At 30.7% G+C, this 6,308-nt stretch overlaps 1 long non-coding RNA gene across 1 annotated transcript; it reads left to right on the top strand.

Annotated features, from left to right (window-relative positions):
- Positions 1 to 4,939: 4,939 nt before the first annotated feature.
- On the top strand, positions 4,940 to 5,865 carry LOC108909575. The gene is made up of 3 exons (XR_001964421.1): positions 4,940 to 5,026; positions 5,136 to 5,327; positions 5,652 to 5,865. It is a non-coding gene; the product is annotated as an uncharacterized LOC108909575 (long non-coding RNA).
- Positions 5,866 to 6,308: the final 443 nt, after the last annotated feature.

The following is a 6,308-nucleotide window of genomic DNA, read 5'->3' as shown; positions in this document are numbered from 1 at the left end:
TATTTTAACAATAAGAGCGTAGCAGTCCCGTCATTGAAAAGCTTTTTAAAATAATGGTTATTCCAGTTTGCATCAAAGTTAATAAGCAATAATTAACAATGAGTTGATTATATCGTTCCCTAAGCTCTTCTTAAGCATAAAAATAGATGTTTAAATTTAAGCCTCCATTTAATGGCTCCTTAAAGTGTTCTTTAACCCAGGACATGCTCGGAGCTTGCGCAGAATATGCATTGTACTTGTATTTTGTATTTTTAATTTAAAAAAGAAAAAGAACGAATGACATGTTTGATGATTTAGAAATTTTAGCAATGAGCGTTTTTTTTTTAAATTTATATTTAGAAAGTACACATCACAGTTAATTGATTTCTCGCTCAAAAGAATTAATAGTCCAATCACTGAAGGCGAAAATAAGGTAAAAGCTCCCAATTTTTTTTCGGATAGCATGGATTTTCCTGAAAATTTGCATACAAGCTCATCTGACCCCCACTTCAAAAGTTATATTGTCTAGATGTGTGCTTTTTTCCATTAGGGGGGTAAAAACTACCCTTGTACGAAAAAAATGCGAAAATCGAAGATTAACGTATTTTAAAGATTCAATTCACGTTCAAATATGTTGGATAAAGTTCCTTTCATGTTTTTTTAATATAATTTATGAAATTTAATTACTTTTCCACCCTTAAAAATCCTTAAAAACTATCCTTCCCTGGCCAAAAAAAATAGAAAAAAAAGTTTTTAACAGTTTAAAATATTCCTTTGGTGCATTCACAATGTATTGCATTTCTTTTATTATTCATTAGACAGCTTATTATAAAGTTGCAACCCTTAAAAACCATCCTTTATAATAAAATAAACAAAAAAATATTATTGAAAGCTTGAGATGTTTTAATGGTATGCATATGTTGAATTTTAAACTTTTTATTGGTTTTCAAATGATCTATGATATATTGCAACTTTTCAACCATCCAAAAAACGCTTGTGGAATACCTACCCTTCATATAAAACCCTATACCCTTCATAAAAAAACCTACCCCTTATAGAAAAATTTCCTAAAAATTATAATGCGAGTATAATAATATACCTAATTATTTTTTTTTTAATTTTATCGAATTTATTAATATTTTTTTATTAAATTAATATCAAATAAAAAAAATTTTTATATACATTATAAATGGATTATTGTACAAAATGTTTTAATAATGGTCTGTTATTTTTTGCATGTTTATATAAAAAAATATTTAATTTTCATCACTATCATCACTATCTTCAGCTTCGCCTTGGTCCAAAATTGGAGGACAATTGTTACAATTATCGCTAGAACATGAACCACGCGTGGGATTGCAAAAAAGTGCAACTTTTCTGCAACCACATATTGCGCCGCAGCCTTTTTTGCAATTGCAAAATATCATCCTAAGTAGTTCATCTGGTGCAGGCTTTTTTTGCATTTTTATTGGTTGCAATGTGTGTGTATGTATATTATTAAAATACTTACTCGAATCAGTTCACAAGTGCTCCAAAATACACAAAGATGATGGTAATTTACTCGCTCCGAAAATTTTACCGAAAAAAATGCGATTAATTTTTTTACCATAACTTTTGTAATTTTAAAGTTATAAATTTACTCAAAAAACCAGGGAATTTAAAGTCCTTTAAGTTCTGTGATTTGCAGTTTTTTAAGCCCTTCGTTTTTTAGATTTGTAAGCTAAAAGGGCTTAGGAAAGGCCGCCTTGGAGCTTAGTTTTGAGCTTCTAACGGTCATAACTCAGTCAAATTTTGTCCTACAAAAATTTAAAAAAAGCAAATTGTTCAGTAAGAAAAAACCTACAATTTCTTATTCTATCACTTTTTTATAACTCACTGCTAGTTTTTGAAATATTTTAAAAAATTGAAAAGTTTGATTCAAAAGTAAATGAAATATTTTTTAAATTTAGGCTTCTAAAATCGGTCAAATTCCCAGAATCTACTGTTAATACATAAATAAAGTAAATTGCAGAAGGAATACGTTTAATTTTTTTTCCGTCAAGTTATTAATTTTAATACCGATTTTTTTTCTCAAAAATAAAGACAATCATTTTATTTTGATTGTAACTTCATTAGTTTTCATGCTAACGACTTCTACCGCCACTCAATTTAAAGTTCTTTTCAAGAACTTTAATGGGTGTTATATAAGTTTTCCTCGAAAAACCTTTAATTTTTCCGCTACAGGACGTTGAACGTTTCGATTACAGCTATCTTCGAAATTGACTTCAACTTCTGAGTCATAACTGGGGTTTCGGTACCACCTACAAAAATAAAAAAGCAATCTCTTTGCTATTTAGTTACCTTCATTTTTGCTTATGATCTTTTTTTATAAAACTTGTAGTTTTTGAGATATTCGCAAAAATGGCTCAAATACATGCATTTTTGGGCTAAAAGCGAACATGTTTAGGCGCAAATAACTCAAAAAGTATTGACTGTACAAAAAATTCTTATAGAACATTTTTGGTTAAAATTCGCCCCTCTATCGAATCGTGAGGTTTTTTTTAAATTTCCATCCTCCTAAGGGGTGGCTCCACCCCTAGGGTAAAAGCACACATCGGCACTATATAACTTTTGTTTCTTGGGCTATTCCCTAGTTACAGTTCAAATTGCACGTCAATCCATTCCATCCGAAAAAAATAGTAGCCAAAATGCTTCAGTGGCTGGACTATAATGAAAACGGAGGTAAATGCGATTGCCATTTGGGTGAGTGGCTGATGCAACTGGATTCACTATTAGCCATTTAAAAAAACAACAACAAGAGAAGAATCAGCGAACAAAAAAGAGATTCAAGATCCAAAGCGCGCCAAGTGTTGGAAACTTTTTATTGTCCACAGCTGTACCAGTACTTCTTAATGGAATTCCCACGGCAATGGCTCTGACACCTAGCCACGTCAGTGTCGGCAGTGTAACGGAATCAAGTCCGTAATTCCCGAACAGTTCCCGGTGCTGCGTCTAGTAAAACATAGATCTTAGTGAGAGATCTATGGCCGAGCTATACCTCTAGAGAATTGCCAGACGACGCGGGTACAGGACGATCAACATTCATCATGCCCTTAATTAACTGTCGCCTGTGGACGGGCTATCCAGTGAGGAGTGTAGATTAATGAAAATGTTATGCGGACTTGATGCTAGCCACCCCATGAAATATTTTATTCCCGGGAATCAGCCGAGGGACGCATAAAAAGGCGTCTGAACGTTCTCTCAATCATCCAGATTTTTGAGGACATTTTTTTGATCGCAGTCATGTCAAATTTTGTTGGTGCTAATGTAACTGAGCACTTACAAAAAACTTCCGACATTTATGTTGACAGAAAATAATTTTAATCAATTTTGTTGTAAAACTGGAATTAGTCAAAAGAATTCATGGTACTACTAACGGCAGCATTGGTTGCAGATTGTGGGTAATCTGTGGCAAACAAAGTCACTGGTCATTGTTTAATAATCTAATAGCTATTTATGTAATCCGTTATAAAATCATGTTTCATAACGTATTACATACAAGATTTTTTCTAATTTTGACAAAAAATGGGAAATACAAGTTTTTAATGTTGATCATAATTTAAATAACAATTATCTAGTACGTCAGTGTCAGTTTAAATTTTCTTGTAATTTGGCTTGACATTTATTTTAATAGACGCTGATCTATTCTGTGACGCTGATCACTATTACCATTTATTAGGAAAAATGTGTGATTTATGTTCAGATTCTGACGATATACCGAGCGATATCGAAGAAGCGGCAAGAAATGCCGTATGTTCACTGATTCCTGAAAAATCCAAAGCGGTATATGACTTGGCTTATGAAAAATTTGAGAAATGGCGTGAACAGAAGAAAGTAAAACACGTCAATGAGAAAGTACTATTGGCATATTTTGAAGGTAAGAATTTGAAGGCTTCTACGCTATGGACACAGTACTTTATGTTGAGAACTGAGCTGTCTTTAAAAAAAGGTATAGACATTAAAACACAATAGTTGACATTTAATAGACTGATCTATTCTGTGACGCTGATCGATACTATTACCATTTATTAGGAAAAATGTGTGATTTATGTTCAGATTCTGACGATATACCGAGCGATATCGAAGAAGCGGCAAGATATGCCGTATGTTCACTGATTCCTGAAAAATACAAAGCGGTATATTATTTGGCTTATGAAAAATTTCAGAAATGGCGTGAACAGAGCATATTTGAAAAGGCATTCTGATGGATACCACGCTAAGAAATCAAACGTTTTTTCAAAATTAAATACATTGTTAAGAAAATATTATTTTGGTTTTATTAAGGTATTTGTTATGAATTATTAATTTTGCCATTTTTTTGTTATGTATTGTGTGTTGCGTTATTTTGTATTTGTTTCTGTAATAAAATTTTTCTTTGTAAATTTTTTATTTTTGTTTTGATTAATTGTATTAATTAAGTAATTCAATACAAACCTTTCTTTTGTTTTACCTTGTACTTTTTCTTTATCCCTTGCTAGCTGTTACTCAGATGTTTGTATTATTTGAGATATCAGGAGTTAGTTCTATCATTCAAACACAAACTAGTTCAATGCAGCACGCCAGAATAAATACAGTTTTTAACTTTTAATACAATATTTATTTAAATTTTTAGTTGGATTTTTCAAAAAACAAAACTTCAACTTGTTGACTTAAATTGTGAATGGCTTCTTTAGATACTAATTTTTTTTGTTTGAACAATAATAAAGAATATTTTATTTATTTTTACCTTTTCTATTTTACTACAGTTTTATACAATACAAGAACTGTGCTTTTCATTAAAAAAATTTAGTATATTTTTAATTAGTGTTATTTATTCTATCTTAATTACTTGTCCGTGTATTGTGTTTTGCCTATCGTAAAATGCATACTTTCTTATTATTTACAAACTGATATTCATCTTAAAATTAAAATGTCTGTCCCTTTTTATATCTGTACCTTGTTTGAGCTCATCAAATTTTTGGAGTTTTTTAAAAATATGATTAAATGGCTTGTATTTAATTTTGTTCAGGTAAGTCCTGTTGTTATTATTTATCCTTTTTCTAAGGTTTAATGCATTAGTAATGTATTATTTTTAGGTTATAGCTATCAGTTTTATTATAATGCACTCTATTTTTCAGTTTTAGGTACCTGTTATCTGCTACTTGCAACTTTCCTTGTTGGAAATTATTTAGATGTCCTGTAGGTATACCATTTATGGGGCCACTGGAAACCTCTCTGGAAACTGCTTCATACTGGTTACGGAAATTCTTCCTTCGATGGCGAATTTTCTTTCTCTGGATTTTGAGAACAAACAATTTTCGACTTTGCTGGTGAGTTTAATTTACTTCCTTGACTGTATTTCTTGAACTTATTTAAAATTTATTGGAGCTGCTTCTCTCCTTTCTAGTTTTTACAAAACCCAAGCCGTCACTAATCAATAAACTTTTGTTTCTCCTCCTTTCTGGATTTTTCTGGTCTTAATTTTTCTTAAGGTCCCTTTAAAGAAATTCCAGTCCTTGTATGTCCTTTTTTTAACAACACTTTTCACTGCATTTCTTATAACTAATACATTTGTTACAAATGTCCTTTTATTTTTAATATACAATTCTATTACTAATTATTAAAATATTCCTTATTTTATGTTCTTTTTCTAGGTCATCTCCAGGTACTTGTAAAGCCAACTTTAGTTTTGACATTTGATAAAAAAATTTCATATATGAAGTTCATTTAAGATATCTTCATACAGTTACTCGTCTTCCCAAAATATGCATTCCAGATTCATCTATGGATATTGGGCTTTTATTTGATATACATCACTCTAGGTTTAAATTCTGTTTTCTCACTGTACTGAGTGTTAACAAGTGTCGATGTCATGCATTTTTTTAACAAAATTTATTTTGTATTTGTGAATTAAATTAAAATTATCTATTTTATACTATGTGATATTCTTAATTGTTACTTATTTTATGTTCAGAATCTTTATATTAACAATTGCATACTATTTTATTGCTTGCTATATTAATAATTAATTTTTATTTATGATCCAAAGTTCGGTCAGGTAATTTTTCATTCGTGATTCTTTGTGTACATTTCCAATTCGTTACAACATATTGCGAAGTTTTTGACGGGAGCGGATGATAATAATCTTCTAATGGCTAAGGTAACTAATAATTGCTTCATCTAGTTGTCAGTTTACTAATTCGCATTTTTTGCTTTAAATTGCGTTGGTTGTGGGAATAGCCGGTGCATGTCGGAAGTCAGAATTAACACTTTTACGTGTTGAAGATGTTACAGATGAGGAGACGTATCTT

The sequence above is a fragment of the Anoplophora glabripennis genome, unplaced genomic scaffold (assembly GCF_000390285.2).
Source record: "Anoplophora glabripennis isolate ALB-LARVAE unplaced genomic scaffold, Agla_2.0 scaffold340, whole genome shotgun sequence".
NCBI classification, from domain to species: Eukaryota; Metazoa; Arthropoda; class Insecta; order Coleoptera; family Cerambycidae; genus Anoplophora; species Anoplophora glabripennis.
The sequence above is the reverse complement of the archived record's forward strand: the minus strand, read 5'-3'. Positions and strand labels throughout refer to the sequence as shown.